This window comes from Scyliorhinus torazame, chromosome 8 (assembly GCF_047496885.1).
Source record: "Scyliorhinus torazame isolate Kashiwa2021f chromosome 8, sScyTor2.1, whole genome shotgun sequence".
Taxonomy (NCBI): Eukaryota; Metazoa; Chordata; class Chondrichthyes; order Carcharhiniformes; family Scyliorhinidae; genus Scyliorhinus; species Scyliorhinus torazame.
Window position 1 is genome coordinate 38,721,391 of NC_092714.1, and position 20,635 is coordinate 38,742,025.

At 48.7% G+C, this 20,635-nt stretch overlaps 1 protein-coding gene across 3 annotated transcripts in view; it reads left to right on the top strand.

Annotated features, from left to right (window-relative positions):
- The window catches only part of LOC140427768 (transmembrane protein 50B), a 170,194-nt gene that overhangs the window by 22,628 nt on the left and 126,931 nt on the right, over positions 1-20,635 (top strand). Inside the window, exons 1-2 of one of the 3 annotated variants that reach the window (XM_072513401.1) lie at positions 1,678-1,785; positions 3,241-3,294. The exons of 1 other annotated variant lie outside the window; for it this stretch is intronic. The gene's annotated coding sequence lies outside the window, so the exon portion shown is untranslated. Of the gene's footprint in view, positions 1-1,677; positions 1,786-3,240; positions 3,295-20,635 lie in introns of those variants that run through there. One more of the 3 variants, XM_072513400.1, reaches the window with a different exon arrangement.

The window sequence follows — 20,635 nt, forward strand, 5'->3', positions numbered from 1 at the left end:
AAGCTCGCAAACGTCCCATCGATGAACAGGTCCCCCATTCTTCTAATCTCTGCCCGATGCCAGCTCTGAAACCCCCCGTCCATCCTTCCTGGGACAAACCAACGGTTATCCCTGATCGAGGACCACACCGAGGCTCCCATCGCTCCCCTATGTCGTCTCCACTGCCCCCAGATCTTTAACGTTGCCGCCACCACCGGGCTCGTGGTGTACCTTGTCGGTGAGAGCGGCAGCGGTGCCATCACCTGTGCCCCCAGGCTCGTTCCTTTGCAGGACGCCATCTCCAACCTCTTCCATGCTGCCCCTCTCCCTCCATCACCCACTTACGGATCATCGTCACGTTGGCTGCCCAGTAGTAGCCACCCAGATTCGGCAACACCAACCCTCCTCTATCTCTGCTACGCTCCAGGAACCCCCTCCTTACCCTCGGGGTTTTTATTGTTATTGAAGTGTGTGGAAGAAATCCGATGAGCGGTTGAATTCTGCTCCCCCCCTCCACCAATCTGCCAGAAATTGATCTGCCTATTGACACCTGATAAACTGCATTAAATGGCATTTTGAAATTTGCTACAAAGGTTAACTCTCAAACAAGTCCCAGTTTAAAAACCAAACTTTGGTAATGCAGCAAGAGTACAGAAATAAAGCCAGCTAGTGCATTTGTCACAAGGAACACCCAGTGTATCGCAGACGAGCTCCCATTTAAAAAAACTGCATTTTAGCGGTTTATTGAAAATAGGTCATTTCCCTCAAAATAAAAACACCTCAATGTCCTTCAGAAACTGACTGCATTTGACCATGTTCTGCTGCCAGTCTGTGAAAAGCCAAGAATGGGAGAAAGTGATATCTAATTGGTTCTGACAGTCTCCAATTGAGAGGAAGGAGGAGGAAAATAGTTTATTTTTATTCTTGCCGTAAGCCGTAAGAGACACGGGTTAAAATGCTGATAGTTGTTTGCAAAACACACAGGACAACCAACTTGCTATTTCGTATTCAATCCAATGGATTTGCCAGTCTGTCGCCTTCTTTTGCCTCCTGTATCTGTCCTCGTAGTGTTAAAAAAAATTACAGTACAAAGTCTTACAACACCAGGTTAAAGTCCAACAGGTTTGTTTCGATGTCACTAGCTTTCGGAGCGCTGCTCCTTCCTCAGGTGAATGAAGAGGTATGTTCCAGAAACACATATATAGACAAATTCAAAGATGCCAAACAATGCTAGGAATGCGAGCATTAGCAGGTGATTAAATCTTTACAGATCCAGAGATGGGGTAACCCCAGGTTAAAGAGGTGTGAATTGTCTCAAGACAGGACAGTTGGTAGGATTTCGCAGGCCAGATGGTGGGGGATGAATGTAATGTGACATGAATCCCAGGTCCCGGTTGAGGCCGCACTCATGTGTGCGGAACTTCAGAAAAATTGGCAGCCACTCCAGTGAGCTATCTATAAGTTGCAGGCAATTGTGCGAAAGGGAGAAGAAAACTCTGCCTGGTCCTGCTCAATGCCTTATTAATAACTTGACCCGAGGAGGGCTTGGCGGGTGGCAGCCAATGGCAGCTCTCGTCTCATTCGGCTCTGCTTGGTTAAAGTGGGCGGGACCCTGTCGACTGTGACGGGCGATGGGATTGGCGGGCTGAGGGCTGACATCGCTCTTCCCATTAGGCGAGCGGGGTGTCAATCAGTGGTGGGAGGGGCGGGGTCGCTAGGCGGAGGCAGGGACGGTGGCGATCGATCGGGCGGACGGGACAGGCCGGACTGGACTGGGATGAGGTGAATTGAAGAGGCCGAACCCAGGTTGGAACACTTTTGATTATTTTTATTTTAAAGAGACGGCGATCAAATAACAGTGGCGCGTTTCTCATTTGAGTGGGGCCCTCCCCGCTGTGGCCGGCAGTTTTGTCCTCCCTCCTGTGACTGGGGAGATGGGCGGCGAGGGAAGCTGCAGCGACGCCTGAAATAACCTTGTACCTGCATCTGGATCCAGCCCATTCCTTCAGTGCGAGATCACTGGTTGCAAACGTGCCTTTACTCAGTGTCTATAAAGTCTGGGCATGTTCCATACCTGTCACCTTTAGCCAAACTGAAAGTGCTGACTGCTTTGGGCAGCACTTTTTTTTAAACCATTCCAAATCCTTATCTGCTGGCAATACATGTCTCATTACACACTAGTGTTAGAAGAAGTAGTTAGGGTGGGGGTGTGCCAGTCGACAAGCTTTCCTTGCCTGGTAGTAGGTAACTTGCCCTAATTTGTATCAGGAAACTAAAACAGAAAGCAGGAAGTGCCTTTTGTTCTTTTTCCCCCCACTCTGGTGCTAGATGTAGACAAAAGAGCTGAATTCCACCAGTGAGGTGAGATTGATGTCGGGGCAACATTTGACGATGGCATCAAAGAACCCTGGCAAAAGTGGGAGTCGGGGACCCCCCACTGGTTGTGGTCGCTCTTCGGACAAAGGAAGGTGAGAGGTTGTTGGAGGTCCAGTCATTTCAGCACCAGGATGTTGCTGCTGCATTGCCTCGGGGTAGCGTCCTAGGCCCAACCATCTTCAACTGCTTCATCAATGATCTTCCCTCCATTGAAGCGATCTGAACCTGCATGCTGCAAGACCAGGGCATTCCGACTTGGACAAAAACGTGGCAGGTGACAGTTGTATGACACAACTGCCAGACAGAGACCATCTCCAACAAGAGAGAATCTAACTATGCCCACTTGATATTCAAAAGAATGAAACTCTTACATTTATATCACATTTTCACAACCTTGGATGCCACAAAGCACTTTGCAGGCAATTAAATACTTACATTTTTTTTTAGAGTACCCAATTCATTTTTTCCAATTAAGGGACAATTTAGCATGGCCAGTCCACCTAGCTTGCACATTTTTGGGTTATATAGATCTAACATAGCAAATTAAGTGACCAAGTGGATGTTTCTTTTAGTGTTTTAAATGGAGAATGTGTTCAGGGGAGGTGGTGGCGCAGTAGTTGTTATAACCTGCCTGCTTACAATTGACTGGGGACCAATGACAATCCCACAATCCTGTGGGATTATGAGCTTCCCCAATGAGGGGGGGCGGAGAAATCATTGGCAGACTCCCTGTATAAATAAAGCTGGCCAGTTTGGAACCAGCAGCAAGGAGTAAGCAGCAAGTGAGGTTGCTGTTGCTGTGTATATATGTTATTGTAAATAAATGTTATTTCTTTGTATCCTTGAAACTCGTGCTGGATTCTTCGTGTCCCTTCGTGGTTAAAGTGAATAGCTGTCTACACTGCTGAAGCCACCTCCTTGGATTTTTGTTGGATACAGGTTGGAAGTTTTTTATTACACCATGCCTCTGTACGGACGTTTGGATGTTTTTGATGCTGCGCTGGAAAGCTGGAACCAGTATGCACAATGGATGCGTTACTATTTCCGGGCAAACAATATCACCGAAAACGAGTGCCAGGTGGTCATATTGCTCACCGCCTGCGGCCCGCATACGTTTGGGGTGATTAGGAGCCTTACGTACCCAGCTGCGCTGGACACCAAACATTTGATGAACTTGTGAATTTAGTGGAGCAGCATTTTAACCCAACCCCGTCCACGATAGTCCAACGTTACCGGTTTAATACCGCTGAGAGGACCCCAGGAGAATCCCTTGCCGACTTTCTATCCAGGCTACGCAGGATTGCGGAGTACTGTGACTATGGTGAGACCTTGTCAGAAATGTTACGCGACCGTTTGGTTTGCGGTATCAACAATGCGGCCACCCAGAGAAAGTTGTTAGCTGAGCCAATATTGACTTTTCAACAGGCCATTCAAATAGTATTGTCCCGAGAGAGCGCAGAACGAGGAGTGCAGGAGATACAGGGAATGGAAGTGCATGCCTTGGGGCGCAACCCCTTCCGTCCGAAAACGTCCCCCCGCACTCCTGCGGTACCTTGGGCGAGACGACGTCCGGATCTACGCCAGTGGCCGTCGGACATTCCTCCCCGCAGGGAGCCTTCTCCAGAACCAATGGATGAGGAGCCATGTCCGTGTCAGACTTGTAGGCGTCGACCCCGTCGCGGACGCCGGTCCTGGGGGCACCAGAGGCGCCGTCGTTCCGACCGAAACTGGGACCAGCCCAGGGGCCGTACCTTCCATGTGGATGAACCTGCGAAGACTACTCCTGAGGATGTGGAGACGGAGGACGACTGCCTGCAGCTGCATTGTGTGGCAGCTCCCCATGTGGCCCCCATTAAGGTGACAGTACGGGTCAATGGTCACCCGCTTGAGATGGAGTTGGACACTGGTGCAGTGGTCTCCGTGATTGCCCAGAGGACATTCGATCGCATCGAGCAGGGTATACAGACCCTTACATTAACCGACACACAGGCCAGGCTGGCCACCTATACGGGGGAACCATTGGACATTGCAGGAACTACGATGACCCCTGTTGTTTATAAACGCCAGGAGGGGCGTTTCCCACTTATCGTGGTGCGCGGCCATGGGCCCAGCCTGTTGGGTCGGGACTGGTTGCGCCATTTGCACTTGCAGTGGCAGCACATCCTCCAAACAGTTTCTGGAGGGTTGACTGAGGTGCTAGGACGATACGCAGATGTATTCCAGCCCGGTTTGGGGAAAATAAAAGGGGCCGTAGCCCGTATCCAAGTCGAACCAGGAGCCACGCCGCGCTATTTCCGGGCGCGCCCGGTGCCTTACGCCTTGCTCGAGAAGATAGAAGGGGAGCTCATTCGTTTGGAAACTTTGGGTATTATCAGGCCCGTCTGTTTTGCTGACTGGGCAGCACCAATTGTACCTGTAATGAAGCCAGATGCCACAGTTCGCTTGTGCGGCGACTATAAACTTACAGTGAATACGGCTTCCCGACTCGACCGATATCCAATGCCTCGCATAGAGGATCTCTACGCAAAGCTTGCAGGTGGACTCTCGTTCACAAAATTAGATATGGGTCACGCCTACCTACAGTTGGAGCTGGACCCTGCCTCCCAACCATATGGAAGAACTGGGGCGATGGATAGTTACAAGGTAGCGAGGAAGGATCTAAAGAGAGAGCTAAGACGAGCAAGGAGGGGACATGAGAAGTATTTGGCAGGAAGGATCAAGGAAAACCCAAAAGCTTTCTATAGGTATGTCAGGAATAAGCGAATGACTAGGGAAAGAGTAGGACCAGTCAAGGACAGGGATGGGAAATTGTGTGTGGAGTCTGAAGAGATAGGCGAGATACTAAATGAATATTTTTCGTCAGTATTCACTCAGGAAAAAGATAATGTTGTGGAGGAGAATGCTGAGCCCCAGGCTAATAGAATAGATGGCATTGAGGTACGTAGGGAAGAGGTGTTGGCAATTCTGGACAGGCTGAAAATAGATAAGTCCCCGGGACCTGATGGGATTTATCCAAGGATTCTATGGGAGGCCAGGGAAGAGATTGCTGGACCTTTGGCTTTGATTTTTATGTCATCATTGGCTACAGGAATAGTGCCAGAGGACTGGAGGACAGCAAATGTGGTCCCTTTGTTCAAAAAGGGGAGCAGAGACAACCCCGGCAACTATAGACCGGTGAGCCTCACGTCTGTAGTGGGTAAAGTCTTGGAGGGGATTATAAGGGACAAGATTTATAATCATCTAGATAGGAATGATATGATCAGGGATAGTCAGCATGGCTTTGTGAAGGGTAGGTCATGCCTCACAAACCTTATTGAGTTCTTTGAGAAGGTGACTGAACAGGTAGACGAGGGTAGAGCAGTTGATGTGGTGTATATGGATTTCAGCAAAGCGTTTGATAAGGTTCCCCACGGTAGGCTATTGCAAAAAATACGGAGGCTGGGGATTGAGGGTGATTTAGAGATGTGGATCAGAAATTGGCTAGCTGAAAGAAGACAGAGGGTGGTGGTTGATGGGAAATGTTCAGAATGGAGTACAGTCACAAGTGGAGTACCACAAGGATCTGTTCTGGGGCCGTTGCTGTTTGTCATTTTTATCAATGACCTAGAGGAAGGCGCAGAAGGGTGGGTGAGTAAATTTGCAGACGATACTAAAGTCGGTGGTGTTGTCGATAGTGAGGAAGGATGTAGCAGGTTACAGAGGGATATAGATAAGCTGCAGAGCTGGGCTGAGAGGTGGCAAATGGAGTTTAATGTAGAGAAGTGTGAGGTGATTCACTTTGGAAGGAATAACACGAATGCGGAATATTTGGCTAATGGTAAAGTTCTTGAAAGTGTGGCTGAGCAGAGGGATCTAGGTGTCCATGTACATAGATCCCTGAAAGTTGCCACCCAGGTTGATAGGGTTGTGAAGAAGGCCTATGGAGTGTTGGCCTTTATTGGTAGAGGGATTGAGTTCCGGAGTAGGGAGGTCATGTTGCAGCTGTACAGAACTCTGGTCCGGCCGCATTTGGAGTATTGCGTACAGTTCTGGTCACCGCATTATAGGAAGGACGTGGAGGCTTTGGAGCGGGTGCAGAGGAGATTTACCAGGATGTTGCCTGGTATGGAGGGAAAATCTTATGAGGAAAGGCTGACGGACTTGAGGTTGTTTTCGTTGGAGAGAAGAAGGTTAAGAGGAGACTTAATAGAGGCATACAAAATGATCAGGGGGTTGGATAGGGTGGACAGTGAGAGCCTTCTCCCGCGGATGGATATGGCTGGCACGAGGGGACATAACTTTAAACTGAGGGGTAATAGATATAGGACAGAGGTCAGAGGTAGGTTCTTTACGCAAAGAGTAGTGAGGCCGTGGAATGCCCTACCTGCTACAGTAGTGAACTCGCCAACATTGAGGGCATTTAAAAGTTTATTGGATAAACATATGGATGATAATGGCATAGTGTAGGTTAGATGGCTTTTGTTTCGGTGCAACATCGTGGGCCGAAGGGCCTGTACTGCGCTGTATTGTTCTATGTTCTATGTTCTATATGTAACGATTAATACACACCGGGGCCTGTATGAATATACACGTTTGCCCTTTGGAGTATCCTCTGCCTGCGCTATTTTTCAACGCGTTATGGAGGGCATTTTGAGAGGTTTACCGTGTGTCGCTGTTTACTTAGATGACGTTTTGATCACAGGGACGTCGGAGCAGGAACATTTGGAAAATCTGGAGGCTGTCCTTCGATGCTTTTCGGAGGCTGGAGTCCGTTTATGTCGCACAAAGTGCGTCTTTCAGGCGAAGGAAGTAGTGTACCTGGGTTATCGGGTGGACCGCGAAGGTTTGCACCCCGTCGCAGAGAAGGTGCGCGCGATTCAACAGACCCCCGCCCCGACTGACACTTCGCATCTTCGTTCTTTTCTCGGCCTCGTAAATTATTATGGGAAGTTCCTCCCCAATCTGGCAACTACGCTGGCCCTGTTGCATCTTCTGCTAAAGAAATATCACACCTGGGTTTGGGGTCAGCTGCAAGAAACCGCTTTCCGGCGGGTAAAACAACAACTGTCATTGTCTGGGTTACTAACCCACTATGATCCTGGAAAGCCTTTGCTCGTCACATGTGATGCATCCCCGTATGGTATTGGGGCCGTCCTGTCCCACAAGATGGAGATTGGGACCGAGCGGCCGACAGCTTTCTCCTCCTGCACATTGACTGCAGCGGAAAAAAAGTACGCGCAGATCGAGAAGGCGTGCCTGGCAGTGGTCTTTGCGGTGAAACGTTTCCACCAGTACGTGTATGGCCGCCACTTCACTATCGTGACTGATCATAAGCCTCTGCTGGGCCTTTTCAGAGAGGATAAGCCAATACCGCCCATTGCTTCCGCACGGATCCAGCGCTGGGCTTTGTTGCTGGCCGAGAAAAGAACGAAGATGCGAAGTGTCAGTCGGGGCGGGGGCCTGTTGAATCGCGCACACCTTCTCTGCGACGGGGTGCAAACCTTCGCGGTCCACCCGATAGCCCAGGTAGACTACTTCCTTCGCCTGAAAGACGCACTTTGTGCGACGTAAACAGACTCCAGCCTCCGAAAAGCATCTAAGGACAGCGTTTGTCTTTTAGCACACATGGCCTCCCCGAGGTGCTGGTCACAGATAACGGTACTCCATTCATCAGTGAGGAGTTTGCGAGGTTCATGAAGATGAACGGCATCCGCCATATCCGCACTGCCCCATACCACCCGGCTTCAAATGGGTTGGCGGAGCACGCAGTGCAGACATTCAAACGAGGCCTAAAGAAGCAGTCTTCCGGGTCAATGGACACGAGACTGGCTCGCTTTTTGTTTTTGTATCAGACCACCCCTCATGCGGTGACTGGGGTAGCTCCCGCAGAACTCCTAATGGGCCGGAGACTTCGCACCTGCCTTAGTTTCGCTTTCCTGGACATTGGCGCAAAAGTACGCCGCACACAAGAACGGCAGGGACAGGGTTTTTCTCTGCATCGGCCGATTCAGCAGTTTGCGCCCGGTGACCCAGTGTTCGTTCGCAATTTTGCTGGTGGTGCCCAGTGGGTCCCTGGCTTAATCTTTCGCCAAACGGCCCTATATCTTACCAGGTGCAAGCCCAGGGTCGTCTCCAGCGCAAACATGTAGACCACGTTCAGTCCAGAGGACTATCCCTTCCAAAGATTTCCCGCCCCCGGAGCTCATTTCTACAGCCGCAGAGACCAGAGACAATGGAAAGTAGTCCTCACAATCTTCCTCTGGTGCCTCACTCAAAGCCTGCGCAGGTCGTTACAGAACCACACGGAGATAGAGACGGCGAGATGACAGAGGCAGCAGACTCTGACTCCGAGATGGAGACACAGGACGCATCAGAGGGGGAATCCTCGGGCCCACGGGCCGTGGATGTACAACCGTTACGCCGTTCATCACGGAAGCGCCGGTCTCCATCTCGTTACATGCCGCCCGATCCAGCGCCTCGTGCAAATGGTGTCCGGCCTGGGGCAAAACGAGTCCGACGCCCTCCTTCGCCAGGGCCTTCAGTGGATTCCTTGGACTTTGGGGGGGAGGGATGCTATAACCTGCCTGCTTACCATTGGCTGGGGACTAATGACAATCCCACAATCTTGTGGGAGTATGAGCTTCCCCAATGAGGGGGGCGGAGAAATCATTAGCAGACTCCCTGTATAAATACAGCTGGCCAGTTTGGAACCAGCAGGAAGGAGTAAGCAGCAAGCGAGGTTGCTGCTGTTGTGTATATACGTTATTGTAAATAAATGTTATTTCTTTGTATCCTTGAAACTCGTGCTGGATTCTTCGTGGCCCTCACAAAAGTAGTATTGTCACTGGACCAGTAATCCAGAGACCCTGGGTAATGCTTTGGGGATCTCCGTTCAAATCCCGCCACGGCAAATGGCGAAATTTGAATTCAGTAAAAATCTGGAATTAATGATGACCGCGAAACCATTGTCGGTAAAAACCCATCTGGTTCTTTGAGAGATGGAAATCTGCTGTCCTTGCCCGTTCTGACCTACATGTGACTCCAGACCCACAGCAATGTGGTTGACTTTCAATTGCCCTCCGAAATCGCCTAGCAAATACTCCGTTCAAGGGCAGTTAGGGATAGGCAATAAATGCTGGCCCAGCCAGTGATGCCCTTGAATGAATCAAGAAAAGTATTTTTCATAGAATGGTGGAATAGCACTGAAGGAGAGCATTTGGCCTATTGGGCCCTTCTCGCACAACAAACCCTGCATTCCCGTAATCTTTGTTCTTCAAATATTTAACCAATTTCCTTTTTGATCTGCAGTTAGATCTGTATACGCCAACCCATCAGGTAGTGCATTCTAAATCCTAATCACTCAAGAAAAGGTTTCTCTCTGGTTCTTTTGCCAATCACCTTCAATCTGTACTCACCTTCAATCTGGTTACCAACACTCCAGCTACCGGAAACAGTTTCTTTCTATTTACAGTAAAGTCCTGTCATTCACGGGGGCTACATTCCCACAAAATCTCGTAAATGGCGAAATCGCGAACAACAAACATACTTTTCAGTGGGAGTTAGTCAGGTAGGTTCCAGCAATGCAAGGGCAGCATTGTTTTGTGCAGTTACTCTACAGTAAATTGTGGTATCTGTATACAACAGGCAGGGAGGCACTGAGCAATGCAAGACATGTACTAAAAATTTTCAAAAGGGACAATCATTTCAGAAAAATGAATCACCTCAAAACTGCAAGACAAAATCAGTCCTCTCTTCAAGATTGAATAGAGCCGTTATTGCAGCTTTGGACCGAGTGATTCAGACATTTCCATGTTAATTTCTCCATTCCGGCTGCACTTCAGCGGCAACCATTTTAGACAGAAAGTGCTTAACAAAAGACAACTAAATGTGCTCGGCCAAGACTTATGCAAGGATTCTGCCTCCAGAGACTTCAACACCATCTCCCCATTTCTGCATCTCTGTTCCATCATGTTTTCCGTCTCCTCGGAAAAAGAGGAGAGGAGGAAGAAAATGCAGATAAGCAGACTTTGCTGACGCAGTGGGCGATTGATGTGTACAAAGCGCGGGGTAAGCAAATACATGAGGTTGTGCTGATTCTGCTCTACGCATCCGCCCATAAGCCTCCTCCATCTCACCACCAAGCTCCACCTCCCACTTACGCTTCAGCTCCTCGGTCCGCGTCTCCTCCGCCCCCATGAGTTCTTTATAGATGTCCGAGACGCTCCCCTCTCCGACCCATCCCCTAGACACTACCCTATCCTGGATCCCCCTTAGTGGCAGGAGTGGGAATATTGATACCTGCCTGCGCAGAAAGTCCCGCACCTGTAAATATCTAAATTTGTTCCCCCTTGCCAACCCAAACTTCTCCAGCGCCCTCAAGCTAGGGAAGCTCCCCTCTAAAAACAATTCCCCCGCCTTCTCAATTCCCGCCTTCGCCATACTCTGAACCCCCCATCCAAGCTCCCCGGGGCAAACCGCTGATTGTCACATATTGGGGACCAGACCGATGTTCCCCAAACCCTTCATTTTTGAACACCCCCTATCAATTCTCATCTAAATATTTTCTGCTCTTTCTGGAGGACAACTCCAGCTTCTCTGGTCTATCCAGTAACTTTAATCCCACATCCCTGGAACCATTCTAATAAATCTCTTCTATACCCTTTCTCTGATACATCAAACTGTGGTGCCCAGAATTGGACACCATTCTCCAGCTGGGACTGAACTAGTGTTTAGTTCAGGTCACTCAATCGCTTCTCTTTGGGAACGCATTCAATTGTTTCTTAACTTCAGAAATGTTATTTACTAGCATGGCCTTCCAAGTAACTTATTTCATGACTTTGGTATCCTGTGGTTAAAATATTTCACCTGACTCCATTTCTCACCCCTAACCTAATGTCCTGACACCAGTGCACACTGATATTTGATCCATGAAGAAGTCATGCACAGGCTATGGGCCCTGACAATATTCCATCAATAGTCCTGAAGACTTGTACTCCAGAATTTGCTGCACCCCGAGCCAAGCTGTCCAGTACAGCTACAACACTGCTATCTACCTGGGATGATTGCCCAGATATGTCCTATACACCAAAAGCAGGACAAATCTAACCCAGCCAATTACTGCCCTATCAGTCTACTCTCAATCATCCAGTAAAGTGATGGAAGAGGTCATCAACAGTGCTATGAAGCGCCACTTACAAAGCAATGACTTGCTCACTGATGCACAGCTTGGGTTCTGCCAGGGTCCCTCAGCTCCTGACCTCATTGCAGCCTTGGTTCAAACATGGACAAAGGAGTTGAACTCCATAGGTGAATGTGACTGCCCTTCAAGGCGGCATTTGATCGAGTTTGGCATCAAGGAGTGCGAGCTAAACTGGAGTCAATGGGAATTGGGGAGGGGGGGGCGGTTAAACTCTCCATTGGTTGGAGTCATACCGAGCACAAAGGAAGCTGGTTGTGGTTGTTGGAGGTCAGTCATCTCAGTCCTTGGGACATCACTGCAGGAGTTCCTCCTTATAGTGGCCTAGGCCCAACCATTTTCAGCTCCTTCATCAATGACCTTCCTTCCATCATAAAGTCAGAAGTGGGGATGTTCGCGACTCCTCAGACACTGAAGCAGTCCATGTTCAAATGCAGCAAGACCGGAACAATATCCAGGCTTGGGCTGACAAGTGGCATTTGTGCTAGAACATCCTGGGGGTTTCCATTGCCAAGAAACTAAACTGGACTAGCCATATAAATACTGTGGCTCCAACAACACTTAAGAAACCTGACACCATACAGGACAAAGCAACCCGCTTGATTGGCACCTCTGTCAAAAATATTTGCTCTTACCACTACCAACGCACAGCAGCAGTGTGTACCATCAACAAAGGTGTTCAAACTTTTTTTCCTGCGATTCACGCTCGCTGATCTTCGTGACACACTCCACATTCGCTTACCAAAGGGAAGCCTGCTTGCTCTCACTATCTCACTTGAATCAGGTTCAAAGGAGGAGAGGACAATGTGCATTTCAGGTGCAGACTTCAGCCAGTTCCTTTGTGCCGTCTTCATCTTTATGACAGTGAAAAATTCAACCTCGCACATGTAGGTCATCGTGAAGGGCAATGGCAACAAAATGTTTGCTTTATTAGCACTGGGTACTCCTGGGAGATGGTACTCCAGAATGCTAACGGCCTCATGGGGTTTTGGTGTATTTTTAATGTGGTATCACAGGTCAGGTACAGCAGCATAGTCTTTTAATTTGGAGTTGGTTGGAAGTTCATAATTCATTCTGGAGTCTCAACCTCAAAAGGAATTTCTCATTTGCGAGTACTTTCTGTATTTAAGACTCATGGGCTTTGCATCCTTATTTGAATTGTCACAATTGACAAAACCATACCTCAACAAATCACCTTTTATATTGCTTTGTTCCCGAGCCAAGTTTCTTCTTTGTAGGCTGTTAACCAGAGGACCTGGAGATCTGTACAATCAGTGCTCTGTCCTGCCCTCAACTCTCCTGAACAGCCCTCTCCAGCAGATTCTATTACGAGATCCTGTCCAGTGGGTACACTGCCTATTGAGTATCTGGCTGCCTCTTATTTTTAAGAAAACGATCCATTTTCATAGTACTTTTGGCAGCGGCTAGAAAATGGAAGTACCTCTGCTCCGTATTTTGGTGTCAACAGCAAGTACATGGAGGGCACTTGATGTCAAATGTACACACAGGGCATGTGACCTGCTCTCTGCTGTCGCTTCTGGCTGGAAGACTGCACACAGCCTAATTTCTTTTCATTTAAAAGGCGAAAGCGGGCGCCATTCTCAATTTAAAAGCCAGGGGCGGTTGTTGGATGCTTCTCCTGTGATAGGTCCACCACGGGAACAGTGCGGCCGATCGCGTCCCGACCCACCTGCGGGTCACGACTTGCACTTTGAAAACTCTGATCTACAAAATGCACTGCAGGAACTTGCCAAGACTCCTTTGCAGCATCCTCAAAACCCACAAGCACTACCAGTAGTCTACTAGGAGACGAGCAGCAGATACATAGGAACACCACCGCCTGGAAGTTCCCCTCCCAAGTCACTCTCCATCCTGACTTAAAAATATATTGTTCCTTCAATGTCACTGGAGCAAAATCCTGGAACTACCTCCCTAACAACACAGCAGGTGCACCTACACCACATGGGTTGCAGCGGTTCAAGAAAACAGCTCACCATCACCTTCTCGAGGGCAATTAGGGATGGACAACCAATGCTGGCCCAGCCAGCGAAGTCCACATCCCATAAAAATAAACAAATTGCCACGTGCTCCAGTCGTAGGTCTGTGTTAGCACTGTTGCTTTACAGCACCAGGGACTCAGGTTCGATTTACGGCTTGGGTCACTGTGCGAAGTCTGTGAGTTCTCCCTGTGTCTGTGGCTTTCCTCTGGCTGCTCAGGTTTCTTCCCACATGTCCCGAAAGACATGCTTGTTAGGTGAATTGGACATTCTGTGTTCTTCCTCTGTGTGGCGACTAGGGAATTTTCACTGTAACGTCAGTGCAGTGTTAATGTAAGCCTACTTGTGACACTAATAAAGAATATTGTTATCTGTGCCTCTGCATCTCAAGAAAGTGTGAGACTTGAGTATATATTCAAGGTTTTTGTGCATTACTGAAGGTATGTTATAATGTCAGACTCCATAGTTTGAGTGGAAACAGAGCTTTGAATATTGAAATTGTTTAATAGAACAATAGTAGAGTTAGCCGTAGGAAGTAAGAGCGAATCCCTTTGATCTGAACCTATCTTAGACCTTGAACTTGCCATCACCTTTTACTCAAGTAGGCTTGCATCAACACTGCAATGAAGTTACTGTGAAAAGCCCCTACTTGCCACATTCTGCTGCCTGTTTGGGCACACATAGGAAGAATTCAGAATGTCCAATTCTTAGACCTTGTCCAAATAAAGAAATTCCAACATCTCACATGATTAGCCAGTTGGAGCATAGAAATTGGAGCATTTAGATGCCAGTAGTTTTCTTTCGGGTTCAAACAATGTGAAAATTAAGTTGTATAATCTTGGAACAATTGAAATTAACATTTAGACTGACTTTCCTTAACTCAACATTTGAGGAAGTACATTTTCTGGGAGAATACAGGCAGACTCATATTATCTTTGGAGAATCAAAGTGCAGTGACTTAATTCAAAATGCTAATCAACTTTGAACCGCAGTGGGTATTCATTCCTATGTAGCTTCAAGTTGCAGTCCATCAGAAATTAGTGAAAGCAGTCAACGGTATTTAAAAAAGACATCTAAAGCAAGTGACTGGTACCCCCTCTCTGAAATGGAGCCATTATGGGCAGCACGGTAGCATAGTGGGTAGCACTGAAGCTTCACAGCGCCAGGGTCCCAGGTTCGATTCCCGGCTTGGGTTACTGTCTGTGCGGAGTCTGCACATTCTCCCCGTGTCTGCGTGGGTTTCCTCCGGGTGCCCCGGTTTCCTCCCACAAATCCCGAAAGACGTGCTGTTGGCATTCTAAATTCTCCCTCTGTGTACCTGAACAGGCGCCAGAATGTGGCGACTAGGGGCTTTTAACAGTAACTGCATTGCAGTGTTGATGTAAGCCTACTTGTGACAATAAAGATTATTATTATTATAACCCTTTTTGATTTACTGAATATCTTTTTTTGAACTTGCACATTTGAAAACAACCAAAATGATTTTTTTTACTGCTTTACAACAAACCCATGCTTTGTTCTTCGAGGAGTTCAGGTTGTACATTGTTCAGAAACATTGATCGACATGTGAGAGTAAAAGGTGATTGATGCAAATTCAAAGCTATCAATGCAAAGTCTTTCTTTCACACTAAAGAGAGCAGCCAATGTCATGATTCCCACTTCCCTGTTTCAATTTGCCAACACAGTGTTACGACCCCCTCAGGTGCAAAACCCTATATTGCAGACGGTTCCCCTCGTACACCTTGGATGATTTTGGGGGGAGGGGGGTGCTCCCCCCCCCCCCCCCCTTAATTGGGAGGAACCTGACACGATATAAATGCTGAACTGAGAATGACCCTGTGGAGTAAGGAGTAGAGTAATTGTAGTATTGTGAGTAGAGTAGATAAACTTAGTTGTTATCCTGCCTACCGGGTGTCGTATGAAGTCCTTACCTACGGCTATCGCAACCAGGATCATGAGGGACTCTCAAAGTCATTCTTGTGGGGAGCATCCATGAGGGGCACACTCGAAAAAAACAAAGGAATGAAGCATATGGATTGTCTTTTTATTTTTGAAAGTATTTTGTAACCAAGTTTTGTCCAAATAGTTTCTTGCTGTGTATTCCTGCTTCTTTGTTAAACATGTATTTAAGCTGTTAGTTTTAGTCTGAATGTACAGTATGGAAAGGGCAGCATGGTGGCACAGTGCTTAGTACTGCTGCCTTACAGCGCCAGGGACCTGGGTTCAATTTTGGCCTCGGGCGACGGTGTGGAGTTTGCACATTCCCCCTGTGTCTGTGTGGGTTTCCTCCGGGTGCTCCGTTAACTCCCACACGCCAAAAGATGTGTAGGTTAGGTGGATTGGCCATGGTAAATTGCCCTGAGTATCCAAGAGGTTAGGTATGGTCACTGGGTAATGGGGATAGGGTGGAGGCGTGGGCCTAGGTAGGGTGCACTTTCCAAGGGTCGGTGCAGACTCGATGGGCCGAATGGCCTCCTTCCACCCTCTAGGGTTTCTATGATTGAACTGAATGCACAAGAGAGTAGTGGGGAATCGTTCACGGTCCTGAGACATGTACTCTCACTCAAAACAGATTACAGTCTAGGTTTTCATTCATCGGTGTAACAGGGACTTGTAGGCCTACATTGCCAAGTCAGGAGAGTGTGACCTTGCTTGTATGTTAAAGGTGCTAGATAAAGCTAAACTGTTGTAGCTGCTTGGTGTGGAAGTTTCATGGTTGTGTTTTGAATGGAAGAAGTTGCGACAGAAAAATATTATGTATTTGCAAAATATAGGTGCCAAGCAAGCATTTCCTGTTCAGGAGGTCTGTCACTTGCAGTTGATTGAATGAGGCCATTAGGCGTGCCGGATGCTATTTTTACATCCTCTTTAAACCGAGGCTGAAATCCTTGAATGGGTCTGAAATCAACCCATAACATAGCATCTTTACTGTTGGAAGAAGAGTTGTTAGTAATCCAATCCTCATGAAGTCCACAGCTCAGGAAAGCTTACTAAAGTTACATGAAGTTGACATATTCCCTCAAGTGAATTCATCTGTTGTACCAAAATAGCGTTCTTCCCATCGGAATGCTGAATAATCTTTTTGATACCGTCCAGTAAATGATGTGCTTTAGAAACTAGCAGTAGCAGCTTTCCAGCTTCTCGACAGAGGCAGCTGTGACAGTCGCTGCTTTTCCTGAAGTGTGTTTGTTTCCCATTCATCTGCATCTTTGTGCAGTGTTAAGCTGCTTTTATACTTAGTGTCACGATACGTATGAGCCTTTATACAGGTTGTGGCAATTCCACTGTAAATTTACGGGATTTTTGAAAGCTGACTGCCTTATTTTCATTTTTATGGATGTTTTCATTGGCATCAGCATGGCCCAATCCTGCAAGTTTACTGTCTAAAGAGGGTATCATCAGGACTTGGCACAGCAGCTGCATAGATGCTGGTGATATTAGCATGGTCTTGGCCAAATATAACAGCATCTTTAACAAGCCCTTCAATCCCGCACAGCATGCTCTCCAAGAGTTTTCGACTCAAACAATACATGTTTGCCTGCCAGGCTACTTTTGAGAATGCTGCTTAAAGTGCAAAAAAAAGTACAGTTTAGTTCTCTATCTACGCTGGTAACTTTCAAAAAAATTGTTGATGTTTTGTCCACAATGTTTTGTCCACAGTGTAACATTGAGCGGATTAGTCGCAGGATCTTCAGGGAGTGGTTTGCTGACATCAGGAAAGAAAATTCAAAGTTGTAGTTTACAAACTGATGCTGATTGGAAAATTGCATTCAAAGTTCAACATTTTCATAAATGTTTTTTCATCAATGGTATATTTATGTTTAATTTTGTGGAGGGGATGCATTAAAGTTTTATTTTCATGGATTTTTTAATGTCTTTTCACCCCAAGTATCATGCACTCCAAGTAAGAATGCAGGCAACTTTCCTCCTGCTCTGCTGGTGTTCTGAAACCTGTCACTGGGGGGTGGGTATGAACGTACGAATGGTGACTTTTCTGTTTACTGTTCCCCCAGCTCCACTACAATGCATCATATTCTGGTTGGTTTTTTTTAGAAAGTATTTTATTGAGGCATTCATAATTTTAACAATTTTTAACATCAAATGTCAACAAAAACACAACAATCTAACCAACAAACCCCAGTCAACATGGCTCACTCAAATAGTGCCACCTTCCCCAGCCACCCGCCTTTAGTTCTCCTGTCCTTATTTGTCTCTCCCATGACTCCCCTTTCCCCCTCCCCGTCCCCCCTGCTAGCAGCGTAATTTTTCTCAAAGAAGTTGCCGAACAGCTGCCACCTCCAAGCAAACCCCTGCAATGAGCCCCTCAGCCACGCCCAAAACATATGGACATGGTTCGCAGGACCCCCTGCACAGCGTATATTCTGGTTGTTTACTACATTTTTAAAAAAAAAATATTTTTATTCAAATTTGTAACATATTTTCAACAAACTCCCCCCCCCCCCCCTTACAGAAATAAGAAAAAACAAAGAACACATAAATAAATATCTTATAGCTATGTCATGTATTCCCCCAATATACAAGCCCCCCATTAAACGATAACAAACACAGTAGTAAACACAATGTCCCTGCCCCCCCCCCCCGGGGTTGCTGCTGCTGCTGACCACCTCCTAACGCTACGCTAGAAAGTCTAGGGACGGTTGCCACCGCCTGAAGAACCCTTGCCCAGATCCTCTTAAGGCAAATTTTACCCTCTCCAATTTAATGACCCTGCCATGTCGCTGATCCAGGCTTCCACGCTTGGGGGCCTCGCATCCTTCCACTGTAGCAGAATCCTCCGCCGGGCTACCAGGGACGCAAAGGCCAGAATACCGGCCTCCTTTGCCTCCTGCACTCCTGGCTCGTCCGATACCCCAAATAGTGCGAGCCCTCAACTCTGCTTAACCCAGGTATTTACCACCTTAGACACCGTCCTCGCAACGCCCGTCCAGAACCCATCCAGCGCTGGGCACGCCCAGAACATGTGGGCATGATTTGCTGGGCTCCCCGAACACCTCACACACCTGTCCTCCACTCCAAAAAAACGACTCCGCCTTGCCCCAGTCATGTGCGCCCTGTGACGAACCTTAAATTGTATCAGGCTAAGCCTGGCGCAAGAGGAGGAAGAATTTACCCTACCCAGGGCGTCCGCCCACATACCCTCGTCTATCTCCTCCCCCAGCTCCTCCTCCCATTTACTTTTCAGCTCCTCCACCGAGGCGCCCTCCTCCTCCTGCATCTCCTGGTAGATCATCGAGACCGTGCCTTCTCCAGCCCACACCTCCGAGAGCACCCTATCCTGGATCCTACGTGCTGGCAGCAGCGGAAATTCCCTCACCTGCCGTCTTACAAACGCCCTTACCTGCATGTACCTGAAGGCATTTCCAGGGGGGAGCCCGAATTTTTCTTCCAACGCCCCAAGGCTCGCAAACGTCCCATCTATAAACAGGTCCACCATCCTTCTAATACCTGCCCTGTGCCAGCTCAGGAACCCCCCATCCATTCTCCATGCGACAAACCGATGGTTCTTTCGGATCGGGGACCACACCGAAGCCTCTGCCTCCCCCTGTGGCGTCTCCACTGCCCCCAAATCTTGAGGGTCGCCGCCACCACTGGACCCGTGGTGTACCTTGTTGGCGGGAGCAGCAGTGATGCCGTCACCAGCGTTCTCAGGCTCATGCCCACGCAGGATGCCATCTCCAGCCTCTTCCACGCCACCCCCTCCCCCTCCATTACCCACTTGCGTATCATCGCCATATTGGCAGCCCAGTAGTACCCACACAGATTAGGCAACGCTATCCCTCGTCCCTGCTCTGTTCCAGAAACACCCTTCTCACCCTTGGGGTCTTTTTCACCCATACAAGCCCTATGATGCTCCTGCTGACCCGCTTAAAAAAGGCCTTGGTGATCAGGATGGGGAGGCACTGGAATATAAAAAGGAACCTCGGGAGCACTGTCACCTTCACCGACTGTACCCTACCGGCCAGAGAGAGTGGCAGCATATGCCACCATTTAAACTCCTCCTCCATCTGCTCCACCAGCCTCGTCAAGTTGAGCTTGTGTAGGGCCCCCCAGCTCCTGGCCATCTGGATCCCTAGGTACCGAAAACTCACTTCCGCCCTCTTCAGTGGAAGCTCGTCTCTCCCCCTCCCCTGGTCCCCTGGGTGTATTACGAATAGCTCACTCTTCCCCATGTTGAGCTTATACCCGGAAAAGTCACCAAACTCCCTGAGGATCCGCATCATCTCCGGCATCCCCCCCACCTGGTCCGCCACATACAGTAATAGGTCGTCTGCATACAGCGATACCTGGTATTCCTCCCCCTGCGCCAGCCCCCTCCAGTTCCTGGACTCCCTCAAAGCCATCGCCAAAGGTTCAATTGCCAACGCAAATAGCAGGGGGGATAGGGGACACCCCTGCCTCGTCCCCCGGTACAGCTGAAAGTATTCCGACCTCCTCCGATTTGTGGCCACACTCGCCACCAGGGCTTTGTTCAGTAACCTAACCCAACTAACGAACCCCTCCCCGAACCCGAACCTCCTCAACACTTCCCACAGGTACCCCCACTCCACCCTATCGAAGGCCTTCTCCGCATCCATAGCCACCACTATCTCCGCTTCCCCCTCCACTGCAGGCATCATGATAACATTTAGGAGCCTCCGCACATTGGTGTTTAGCTGCCTTCCCTTCACGAAACCCATCTGGTCCTCGTGGATCACCCCCGGAACACGGTCCTCAATTCTGGTAGCCAACACCTTCGCTAACAGCTTCGCATCCACGTTGAGGAGCGAGATTGGCCTATACAACCCACACTGTAAAGGGTCCTTGTCCCGCTTCAAGATCAGCGAGATCAGTGCCCTGGACATCGTTGGGGGTTGGGCCCCACCCCTCCTCTACCCTCTGGAACCTCCGCAGGTCCAGAAAACGACGCATCCCCCCCCCATCTCCGTCGGGGGCTCAGACCTATACAGCCCCTCATAGAAGTCTCTAAATACCCCATTTATCCCCATCGCACTCCGCACTGTGTTCCCCCCTTTATCCCTACCTCCCCCAATCTCCCTCGCCGCCCCCTGCCTCCGAAGCTGGTGTGCCAGCATCCGGCTAGCCGTCT